Source organism: Arachis hypogaea, chromosome 14, assembly GCF_003086295.3.
Source record: "Arachis hypogaea cultivar Tifrunner chromosome 14, arahy.Tifrunner.gnm2.J5K5, whole genome shotgun sequence".
Classification (NCBI taxonomy): Eukaryota; Viridiplantae; Streptophyta; class Magnoliopsida; order Fabales; family Fabaceae; genus Arachis; species Arachis hypogaea.
The window spans coordinates 126622417-126635944 of NC_092049.1; the positions used below are offsets into that span (position 1 = coordinate 126622417).

Below are 13528 nucleotides of genomic sequence, written 5' to 3' on the forward strand. Positions count from 1 at the left end.
GAAATTTACTTGGGACAATTTTATTTTTTAGTATCATATTTATTCTTGAAGTCAAAACAATATGATCAGCATTGTTACTTGTTAAAACTTCACATTTTATGAACTGATTTCTAAATTTTCAAATTCATAAACTTATGTCATTATAAAAGTTATTAGATCGATCGATTAATATTTCTTGGTAATATAGTGTACCAAAACACCATCGTTGAGTATTATTTAGTGTGAAGAGAAACCAATAACAACTTTTGTTATTCAATATATAATTTATTCTATTAAAAAATAAATTAATATTTTCTAAACTTGTAAATACATTTTTTTTAATTTCTTACATTATTTTATTTGATAATATTTACCATTAAAAAATAACAAATGATCATACTATTTTACAATATATATGATGTACAAAGTAATTTCTTATCTTTAAATTAATTCTAGTTAGTGAGATAAAATTTAAAATATTTTTTTATTTTTTTACTCAAATTTAAATTTAAATTTAGAATTGATTAACAACTCATTTTTTTAGTTTCAATAAAAAAATAAATTGATTCGATACAAAATATTGAGCATTTAATATTTTTAATCATTTAAATTTTAATTACCATAAATTGGATTAAAAATTAATTATAAACTTAATAATCGATAATATATATATATTAGGACGTAAATAATAATATTCAATGTATTAATTATTTATTTTTTGACAGAATTAATGTATAATCTATTAAGGATTGATTTATTATCCAAAAATTTTTTCATAAACTTTGTAATATGTAAAAATAGTGATCTTATTTTTTATTATTATTTAAGAAATTCTTCATAAGTTTTTAATTATGTAATTAACTTAATTCATAACTTTTATTATTGCTTTTATACTAAAAAAATATCAATTTATATTATTTACATATTTGTTCACTACTAATAAATAAATAAGTATTTGCACTATTATACTTATTGTCCTAGATAATGACTTAAATTACTTATTTTGTATGTTAAATAATATTTTATATGTTAAATTTATTAAATATTAAGATGAAAAAATTGTTTAATAAATTATATAAATAGTCATTACAGAAAAAAAAATTATATATCATATATAATAATCCTTGATATATATAGTGTCATGTATATATTAAGATTATCTATTTTAATTATGTGAGTAATTATTGTTATTTTCACTTTTTCATTACATTAGAAAATAATATTTAAAACTAAAAAAGAGATAATTAATTTTTTTAATTTGAATTAAAAATATCTTATAAATATATCCAACTTTTATATATACTAAGTGTTATAATATTAAATAGTATAGTATTTGATATAACAATGACTTAAAATATTAATCCAAGATATATTTGAAAGAAACTATTGAATTTTATATAATTAAAAGTTAACTATGAAATTGAAACTAAGATGAAGTGAAATACAATAAACATATGAGGAGTGAAAGTAAAATAAATAATTAAAAATAAGATAATAAAATAATTTTAAAAAAAGTAAAAAAGACAAAAAAATAATGCATATAGTTGATAAAAATACACTGTAAAAAAATTAGCATAATCAATGAATATATAAAAGACAAAAATTAAGATATATTTTTATTAGAAAATTTAAGAAAAACATTGTGAAGAAGAATCTATTAATTAATCAAGTTTTATGAAAATATTATAAAAAATTTAAAATGTTAGTAAATAAAATAGTAACTCCTTTAAGAATTATTAATCAAAATACATAAAAGTACATTCTACTGATTCATAAATATAGAAAATAATAACAAAAATGATTTAAATTAAATTCATTTATTTTATTTTTTATTTATTATTTATTAAATAATTTAATGTTTATTTAATTTTAGTCAAATTAGATAATATAATTGATTAGTTATAATTAATATTGTTCACCCTAATGGTATAATTGAAACATATTAAAACTCTAAAGGTAAAATTAAAATTAAATATTAAGGATAAAATTAAAATAAAATTGCATTTGCTATCTTGTAATTTTTTAATAAAAATCTCATTTATACATTTTTAAAATGCATCACTTTAATACAATGATATTTTTATTAAAAATAAAAATTATGATAAATATCTCATATATTTATTAGTAAATTATATATAAATAGTTTTTGAAGTATATCACTTTTATTATATGAAAATAATTAAATAACTTAAATATCTTTAAATGTGATTATGATAATTTATTAAGTATTATATTTTTTTTTACTAATTTATATTTAATAATTTACCTCTAACTTTTAATTATAATAAAAATGTAAGATATAATGCCGAAAAAAAAAGTTAAAGCGACATAAATTTTTTACTAACAAGAGAAATATTTTTTTTTTCATGTTTTAGACACGTATCTATTTTTTTAAGTTATACATTTTAATTTATATAAATCAATGACAATTAAATGTACAAAAAAATACTAATTAATAAAAAAATAAAATTTAAGATAAACATGTCCTGAACAAATTGAAATAAAATAAAGAATTTTAATTATGATAATTAATTATAATCACATATATTTACTTCAAGATTTATTCTTCAAAAACTCAGTATATTAATATTTTGTATTTTTATGTCTCAATTTTAGACTATCACAAACATTAGTTACTCTCCAATAATGACAATACTTTTAAAAAAATAAACATAATTAAATAATTTTAAAATTATATAATAATTATTTAAAATAACAAAAAAAATATACAATTATCTAAAATATAATATTTGTATAGTAACTGAAATTTAATTGCCAATATAAAAGTAATATATAATATCATTTCGTAATCAAATAAGTGTTTAATCAAAGAATTGAATATTTATATAATAATATGACAAAACAAATTAAAGTTTGAGTTTAACAATAGCAAGCACTCAAGTTTAAATTTTCATAAATTAATTTATTTTTGATAAAGTGAATTGCGCAAGAAAAAAATTCATAAAAAAATTCATATATTAAAGTAGAAAACAATTTATTTATAATACAAAATTAAAAAAATTATTCTTAAAAGTGGAATATATAGGTAAAAAAATTATAACTTGCAAAAATTATCTCTAGAATTTATTACAATAAATAATAAAACTGTAAAAGTCATGTATCTATATAAATTAAACTATATTAAATTATAAGATATCTTGATATTTAATCAACCTAATTAATTAGTTTGTAACTGGTTTGATTTAATAATTTAAAAAAAAATTGAATAACCTTTTTTAGAAATATATCAATCTAAATAATATAGATTGAAGATAAGAAAAATATAACTAAATTATATAATACAATATTGTATTCCTAAAAATTTGTTTTATAGCAGATTTAATGCCAAAATATTTATAATCATCTATGGTATAAAATAATTTCACAATTATTTAAACGTTGTTTTTATGAAAAAATCGTATTATTTATTTTGAAAAAAAAATATTTACTCACTATTATAATTTAAATAGAATATAAAATAGATATTAAACCAATTTATTTTAATAATTACTCGGTCACAAATATTCATCAAGAACATGATATTTAAGAGCATATAAAGTAAATATAATACCTACAACTTTTACACTACCATGATAAGATGATTATCATAAGTCATTAAACAGAACAACATATAATAATAAAGAAACAATCAAATCCAAAAAAGTTATAGAACACCTATCATACACTACGATTGTTAGTATTGAGGAAGTTTTAACCATTTATTCTTTTATTAGCTATCTTTTTATCTACTCTGCACTTTATCTACGAATAATGTAACATCCTCACTATCAGTATGTCACGCTTCCGACTGCGTTACTCTGATAGCAAGAAGTATTATGACTAACTTCATATACTTAATATTAAAATAGGAGCCTGTGACTCGACACTGTATCGCTGATTTCTTTGAAAACTGAAAATAAATATTTTATCTTAAGAAAAATACAAGCAGGTATAGATTCATATATAAGACTCCTTACATAATATCTCATAATATAATATATATAAAACATACAACTCCTATCCCTCTTACAAACTTGTAATAACAAAGACGAGGAAAGAAAAAAATCCAATTAACACAACAACATATAAACCAAACGCAGTATAACTCTTCTTAATACTCCTTTATCTGGTTCCTGAAAAGGTAAAGCTGTAGGGGGTGAGAACCTAACCACACGGTCTCACCACGGAGTTTCAAAGTTGTCATAAGAAGATATCCAATAAGAAAACTGTTTTCAAGTTTAGTGATTATCAATGTCTGAATATTTTAAAAACCAATAGGAAATCGTTCAAAATCTTTTCAAAGAAACAATGTTTAATCTTTCAGAAATTTGAAACCTTTCATTTCTTATAAGAAAATCTCAATCAGAAATCAACAATGCAATCAATCAACACAATCATTAATCCAGCACCAAAGTTCATTTTCAAGTGTAGCACGCCAGTACAAACACAAGCAAGACAGACAAGGAAAGCACAGGTTTAGATAACAGTTACAGCATATAGTTCAAGTAGTAGTTAAGAACAGTTTAGCAATTAGGCACACCAAAACAAGTTCAAATTCAAACAAAACATACAAATACATATGATGCATGCCTGTCCTATGGCTGATGAGGCTCATCTGTCGGTTATCCAGCCAATCCGACAAGTCTGAATTGTCCTTAGACTGTCCCCCGACGTGCATCCCCAAGAGTCTATGCATAGCTTTTTCTCAAATAATCAATATTGCTCAATGGGGATAACATTCCCGAGAATTTATATAGTGCCCGGTCACACTTACGTCGTAGGGTCAACAGAGTATCGAGTTTTCAACTTGGTACACGTGGTGGCAAGCCATGGTACTTTATCCAGGGAACCTCGTATCTCAGATAATTCAATTTCATAAGCCATATGAATAATTCAAAGATCATATCTTAACATTCTCAATCCATATCTCAACATTCTCAACATCATAATCATACATCAATCCAAATCTCATTTCCAAATTCATTCAAAAACCATATTTCAAAGAAAATCCTCATCATCCTTCTTTCCATTCCGCTCATTATAAATCAATCTTAAAACATATAATGTTTAAAAAAAAACAAATCTTTTTAAATAATTACTTCAAATGAAACTTCCAATTTTATAAAATTTCGGCAGCATATCCTCTAAAACTCGGACTCTGTCACCCTTTCCGGATCCCAACAAAATTATTTCTCAAACTCCTTTCAACTCAATTTCAAAATCAGAACAATTTTAATATCTCAAACTATTTTCAATTTAAATTCATTTTTTCTACAAATCAAGCTCATTTCCAACATTATAACCCTTTCCAGATTCCAATTCATTTCCAACAAAGTCAACTAACATTTTTTCAAACTTTTTCTGATATTTTCAAACCCAAGTCATTCACAAATCTCAAATCGTTTTTCGAAGTCAAACTAGTTCTAACATCAAATCATTTTCCAATTCTCAAATTATACTTGATAAACATTCGAATAAAATTTTCAAATTAATCTTTCATTCACTATCTCAATATCAACTCAATATTCAGAACTAGCCACAACAAGTAAGCAATCATATTCATTTAAGGCAATTCAGTTCAACTCATAAGACTCCATAATCACCAAAAATATTTATTTGCCTAAATATTAATTTATAACAACTCTTAAGAATAAAAATGAGTTTTAATAAAAATGCCCCTACCTCGATTAACCGAGTTCGCACAAATTTATCGTGATAATTCCTTCTCCTTTTAATTCATGGCAGCAGCTGCGACTCTCACGCAATTGGAACCGCAGTGGCAGCAACTGGAACGGCGATAATGTTAGTCTTCACAGCAGTGGCCATGGTTGTAGCAAAATAGAATATTCAAATTGGATAGGAATTTAAAAGCAATTACAACCCTGGGGATTCAAGATAAAGTAAGGACTAGAATTAAAATCAGAACATGGAAACCATAGCAGTGATAAAATAGAACATACAACTTGACCAAACCTAAGGGGAAGATCAGACTAGTACCAAGATAACAAAATCAGAACTAGCAGTAGCTTCAGCAGTTTCTTGATGGCATCAACACTATCCCCTATGACAGTTCTAGCAGCAAATAGGAAAAATAAAGTAACAGTACTAATCAGAGACATTGGTTTCCTTAGTTTGAACAGGAGAAAGACAAAGAAATAAGATGGAAGCAGAGCAAGGATTAAACCTTACAGTTTCAAGAATGGAGGAATTGGAACCGAAACAACAACTCCAACGTCGGCTCAATCAACAGAACAAGGCGCAACAGCAACGGTTTCAATCTAATCGATGGCAGCAGCGGTGGCGTGCGATTCTAACGGCAACGAAGGTGCGGATGGTGGCGACGGGTTTCATTACTGACAGCGACGGTGACTGGCGCGAGGATGGCGGTGTTGCGACGGTCGCGGCGGTGAGCTTCTCCACGGCGGCAGCTCCCTCGCGAACGCGTTTCTATCCCTCTCCTTTGTTCGCGATTCACAGCGGTGATGACGTGCGGCTCGGCGACGGTGATGGATCCAAGGCGACTACCCCTGGCTACTGGCTCGCGTTCCTCTTTTCCCTTTCTTCTCTTCTCGGCGACCACGACGGCACTGTGGCAGCAGCGCGACGGGCTGGATGGTGATGGCGCGGCTCCCTCCCCTCTTCTTCTCCGCTGGCGCCCTTTCTTTCTCTCTTCTCCATCTCTGTGCACGTGTGTGTGTTGGTGTTTCAGAAAGGTGAAGGGGTAATGGCAGCTGAGAAAGGGAAATTAGGTTTAGAATTAGGGATTTGAAATTAGGTTCCCAATTTGGGAATTAGGATTAGGGTAGTTTAATCATTTCACTAAAATTAGGAGTAATTGAAAACCAAAAACTAATTTTTTAATCCACTAATAATATTTATGAAAATACTATTTAATTATCAATTTATAAATTATTTTCAAATAAATACTCTAATTCAATAGTTAGAGATAATGTAATTAATTTTCTTTATTCATAAAAATTAAAATATTAAATTCTAAAATCTCAAATCTTTAAATCAATTTATACAAAATTCTCATTATTTTACAATTACTAAATTTTATAGTTCAAATATAGAAAATTATCCAACAATTATAAAATTATAGAAAGATTCTAATTTAATTATCAAAACTTGATTTAATTAGCTTTAATTAAATAATTTCTAAAATTAAAGTCTTTAATAAATAAATAAATTGAAATTAACTCATAATAAGGCTTTTCAAAAGTTTTGGGTTTTACATCCTACCCACTTTATAAAAATTTTCGTCCTCAAAAATTAAAGAAATATACAAGGTAATACAAAGACTCAGTACTCTACTGTCTAAATGTTTTTTTTTTATAAGTAAGAAAATTTAGCATATTACAGGAAATGTTACATGGTTTTAATACCTTTCTTTTGAATACTTTAGAAAAACAAAAAGTTTTGGTATATATATAAATTTTCAAATAGCAGATAAACCAGAAGACTTAGAAATAAAGGAAAAGCATGGTGTAAAGCAGAAGTTACAAAGTAGGCTGAAAAAAAAAAGGAGTTACATGGTGTCAACTTTATGGGTTTTAACATAGCTCACTATCACAACTCCCTTTGATGTTACATACTTACAAGTTTCACCTTCTGCTTATTTATCTCACGTTGCTCCGGTCACTTGGCTAACTTATTGAGAGTCGTCATCTTATACGAATTGAGCTACCGAAAACTTGAATATATTCTCAACAATACTCCTTTCCCGAAATTTAAACGTTATAACCTACGACGTTTTCAAACTTGTCAAAGTTCACCTCCTTATCTACTAGTCATTCCCTGAAAAACTAATGCTTCGGTTTTTATTTCCTAGGGACCATGTGTGACATTGAGATAAGCGACAGTATATTCAAGGAGTTACAAATCTAAGGAAAAGATGAATAAGTGACGAGGATAAAATTCGCATAAATTCAGGAGGATGCGTAAGTTAACAACTAAGTAATGATTTATAGGCACGAGAAATGTTCCATAAAGAAAATCATTTCGCATCTAAATAAGAAATTTGAATCCAACTCCACAAGAAATAAGAAAAGAGTAATGATGAATTAGATTGAAATAAGTTCAAGCCAAAACAGAGGAGCACAAAGTTCACAAGGGAGGAATGACTGAACTAGCGATATCATTTGCAAAACTCAAAAGCATGGGGAAAAAATCTAAGAAAGTATGATTTCATATTCTAAAAAGAAAAGGTATGAAATAAATATCCTTCAAGAGAGGTAACGGAAGCGTAAATATTGGGTTATGTTAAAACAAATTCAAATTAAATTAGATTTGTGCAAAGCTTGAAATAATGAAAATTAATTGAGCTAAAAATGTTGAAAAATCTTAAAAGATCATAATCAAACAAGAATATGCATAAAAATTTACATCGAACTTAGAGGTAGAACTGAATTCTATTCAGAGGAGAAACTCTGAGATAGATTAGTCAATAAAATAATACTTGGTACATTACAAACAAACAGGTTTCGATTGCATAAGAAAGTTTCAAAGCATCATATCAGTGAATATATGCTAAGTTTCAAAACGATTTTATTGAAATTTAAAGTAAGGCTACGGATAGAATCCAGCAAAAGAAGAACTGATTTGAAATCTCTTCAATGGAATCCGAAATAAAAACCTTAGAACGAGATTATAAAAAGTGGTATATTGCACCAAAATAAGTTTGAAGTTTACTCAAAGGAATACAAACTTTGATAAAGAAGAATAAGTAACTAAAATGGTGTTTCACAAGAACTTGGAGAAACGTTTGAAATTATAAGTAAGCAAGGAAGCAAGTATGTACAAAAACAAGAAGATGTACCGAAAGGAAAAATCAAGTTGTAACCCTATGAAGGAATGAATTCACTTTTCCAAAAGAATTACTAGAAGTTTTAATAAGGTATTGCGTTAAAACTACCCAATTTAAAATAAATTATATGAAATTTGTCAAATAGAGATTAACTAGAATAGAAGCAAAAATCTCTTATCAAGAATCTTAAAGTATATAATCAAGTAAAGACATATAAACTTTTGAGTAAATATTGGAGGAGAATCAGATTATGGTCAAGAAAGGAATCTAATGTAAAATGTTCCTATATAGTTTATAAAAGAATAGATAGTACCTTTAAAAATAAGTATGTTTTCAGCTACATAAAGGATTTATTCATTTCTTGTAGGAAAGTACATGTAAGATCAGAGGTTGTCATCTCCAGAATTCAAAAAATGGTTGTAGACAAGATCAGATAAATAATAAAAAAAGATCAAATCAGAACTCTTTTTAACGAAGGTTCTGAAACGAAAACTTCAGAAGAATACTACTAGAATTGTTATTTTGTACCAAGGCAAACTAAAAAATTTTTACCAAGGGGATTACTGTATTCATTTAGAGGAACACAGGATCAAAGATTGTAATCCGAGCAGGACACACAATAGTTGCAGAACACAAAACATGATAACTAAATCGCATAATCAGTTTACTATGAATTACGACTCTTAAGATCTCAAATTATTTAAGAATCAAGGATTATGCATTGCACCAAAACTAATTCAAGATCAAATTAATAAATATCAAATTTATGAATAGTGTCAAGGTTGAATGTTCCTTAAAGATTAAAACAACAATTAGGAACATAATTAAACAAGGATATATATGAATGACAAGATATGGTAGAAAATTATCCAAAACACATTCCAAGAAGAAATCAAGAACTAGAGATTCCAATATAATTGATAAAGAAAAAGATAATATCAAGCACGAATAAAGATTATACGTCGAAACGGAGCTAATCTCTAGAACTTAGTTTCTAACATTCTCAAAATCCGCGACTCGCGTTATCTATGACTCGTATATCGTTTATGATAACCCATTAATGCTTACATATATATAATTCACTAGTGTTAAGCCGGCCAAACTTAATATCAGGAATTATGCAATGCATGACTAATGGCATTAATCAATAGACCGTCATGTGCATTAAGCTCTAATTCTCGTCATTCAGACAAGACCTATAACATGACAGACACTCAGAGTATGCAATGAAGCATAGTCAGTTCATTCCCAAGGCCATAATCAGGATGAACTGCTCTGATACCATAATGTAACACCCTCACTATCAGTATGTCACGCTTCCGGCTGCGCTACTCTGATAGCAAGAAGTATTACGACTAACTTCATATACTTAATATTAAAATAGGAGCCTGTGACTCGACACTGAATCGCTGATTTCTTTGAAAACTGGAAATAAATATTTTATCTGAAGAAAAATACAAGCAGGCATATATTCATATACAAGACTCCTTACATAATATCTCATAATATAATATATATAAAACATACAACTACTATCCCTCTTACAAACTTGTAATAACAAAGACGAGGGAAGAAAAAAAATCTAATTAATACAACAACATATAAACCAAACGCAGTATAACTCTTCTTAATACTCCTTCATCCGGTTCCTGAAAAGGTAAAGTTGTAGGGGGTGAGAACCTAACTACACGGTCTCACCACGGAATTTCAAAGTTGTCATAAGAAGATATTTAATAAGAAAACTTTTTTCAAACTCAGTGATTATCAATGCCTTATGAATCTTTTAAAAACCAATAGGAAATCGTTCAAAACATTTTCAAAGAAACAATGTTTAATCTTACAGAAATCCGAAACCTTTCCTTTCTTATAAGAAAATCTCAATCAGAAATCAACCATGCAATCAATCAACACAATCATTAATCCAGCACCAAAGTTCATTCTCAAATGTAGCACGCCAGTACAAACACAAACAAGACAGACAAGGAAAACACATGTTTAGATAAAAGTTACAGCATGTAGTTCAAGTTAAAAAATATTTTTCTATGTAATACTATAAAAAATATCATGGTCACCCTGAATTATTAGAGGTTCAACTTTCATCGACAGCGGTAGAATGCCTAAATTGAGACATTTTCAGACTATAATATTTATCAAACAAACAATTAATGAAACACTCATCCATACCTTCTCATTTTGAGTACATTTATACATAAAAAAAGGTTGAAATAGCAAAAGCAATAAAAATGATGATTTTTATAATTTTGTGTGGCTATCTATATATAGAACACCAAAAGACTATGATTATCTAGCAAAATTAATTTTATTTATTCCATTCAATTTGAATAATTAAAAAATCATCTTATTTTAGTTTAGTCCTTAATTCACATGATTTAAATTTAATTCAATAAATATGATTTGATTTGATTTAATTATTAGTGAAAAATATCTCGAGAACCTATTTTATTCATAGATTTATTATTTTAATAATTAATTAATCAATCTAATCTAATTAATTAATACAGATAATTAGTATAATTAATTTGATTTAATAAATTAAAAAAATAAATTAAAAAATACTAATAGAACATTAAAAGAAATAAATTAAAAAATACTACCAAATCAAATTGATATAAATTATAATAAATTATGTGATATTTAAATATATAATCAAATTAATTAGTTGATATAGTTAATTTGTCATAATAAATTGTATTTAATGAGTTAAAAGAAATAAATTACTAAACACCCTCATAAGCATGTCATGTCAATTCCATCATTAAGTGTAGAAACTTGATTTTTATATAATAGAATAGATAATAAATAGAATATATGAGAATATGATATGTGACATATTTTAATTATGAAATTAGTATTATATAATAGATTTTTTCTGAATTTTTATTGCTTGTTCGTTGCTAATTTTTACGTAATTACTTAATAATTTTCGCTTATAAAACTATCAACTACCTAATATTATGATTTAATTAATAAAAATGATGACATTAATATTTTTTCATAAGTCTTATTATTATTTATAATAAGAAAAATAGCCATAAATAAATTTATTTCTTTAATGAATGTTAATTTTGTTGTCAAATTCTATATTACCTTTAAAATTTTAGCGTAATTGAGTCAAATTTCTACATTTTGAAATGAATTTACCCGGAAAATTAATATGTAAATCACACTATTATTACAAAATTACTTTTTTTAATATAATTAGTGGTGCTTATTTGAACCATTAAATTTAGCTTCTAATGATATTAAAGTCAACCTATTTTATTATCTTGTGCCTTCAAAGAATTTACACGACTGATATAAAAATATAACAATTGAAAAAAAAATTATTACAATGGGTATATTCATTTTAATAAATATTCTTCTATCTAATACTATAAAAAAAATACATTGGCAACTTTAAATTGCTACAGGTCAACTTCTATCTACAGTAGTAGAATGCTTAAATTGAGATATATTCATCAAATAAACAATCAATAAAACACTCATCCGTACTTTCTCATTTTGGATACATTTATATATAAAATAAATTATACATAAAGAAAAAAAAAGAAGAACAAAAGAAGAGTTGAAATAGCAAGGGCGATAAAAATTACAATTCTTATAATTTTGTGTGGCCATCTATATATAATAGATCAGACAACTATAATTATCTATCAAAATTAATTTGTATTTATTGCACACAACTTGAATAAGTAAGAAATTATCCTATTTTAATGTAGTTATTAATTAACATGATTTGAATTTAGCTCAATATATATGATTTGATTTGATTTGATTTAATTATTAGTTAAAAATATTTCAGTTGCCTATTTTATTCATAAATTTATTATTTTAATGACTAATAAATTAATCAAATTAATTAATTAGTACACACAATAAATTTGGTTTAATAAATTAAAAGAAATAAATTAAAATATACTAACAGAATATTAAAATAAATAAATTAAGAAATACTACTAAATCAAATTGATATAAATTATAATAAATTATATGATATTTAAATATCTAATCAAATCAATTAGTTGATATAGTTAGTTTATCGTAATAACTTGTATTTAATGCATTAAAAGAAATAGATCCGAAAACATTCTCAGAAGCATGCCACGTCAGCTCCATCATTAAGTGCAGAAATCCGATTTTTATATAATATAATAGATTATGTATGACTTCTGATAAAAATAATACAACATGGATATTGTTTGTTAGGTAAAAGATAACATATTGACAAAGAAAATTAATTACAATGGGTATATTCATTTTAAAAAATATTTTTCTATGTAATACTATAAAAAATATCATGGTCACCCTGAATTATTAGAGGTTCAACTTCCATCGATAGCGGTAGAATGCCTAAATGGAGACATTTTCAGACTATAATATTTATCAAACAAACAATTAATGAAACACTCATCCATACCTTCTCATTTTGAGTACATTTATACATAAAAAAAAGTTGAAACAGCAAAAGTAATAAAAATGATGATTTTTATAATTTTTTGTGGCTATCTATATATAGAACACCAGAAGACCATGATTATCTAACAAAATTAATTTTATTTATTGCATTCAATTTGAATAATTAAAAAATTATCTTATTTTAATTTAGTCCTTAATTCACATGATTTAAATTTAATTCAATAAATATGATTTGATTTGATTTAATTATTAGTAAAAAAATATCTCGACAACCTATTTTATTCATAGATTTATTATTTTAATAAT

At 25.7% G+C, this 13528-nt stretch overlaps 1 long non-coding RNA gene across 2 annotated transcripts; it reads right to left on the bottom strand.

The window, feature by feature from the left end:
- Positions 1–3877: 3877 nt before the first annotated feature.
- LOC140178353 (uncharacterized) lies at positions 3878–6760 on the bottom strand. Of its 2 annotated transcripts, XR_011871261.1 has the most exons (5): positions 6169–6760; positions 5977–6051; positions 5662–5861; positions 4570–4829; positions 3878–4112 (listed from the first exon to the last, which is right to left on the bottom strand). It is a non-coding gene; the product is annotated as an uncharacterized lncRNA (long non-coding RNA). The 2 variants fall into 2 exon arrangements; XR_011871262.1 differs by lacking the exon at positions 4570–4829.
- Between the last annotated feature and the right edge of the window lie 6768 nt (positions 6761–13528).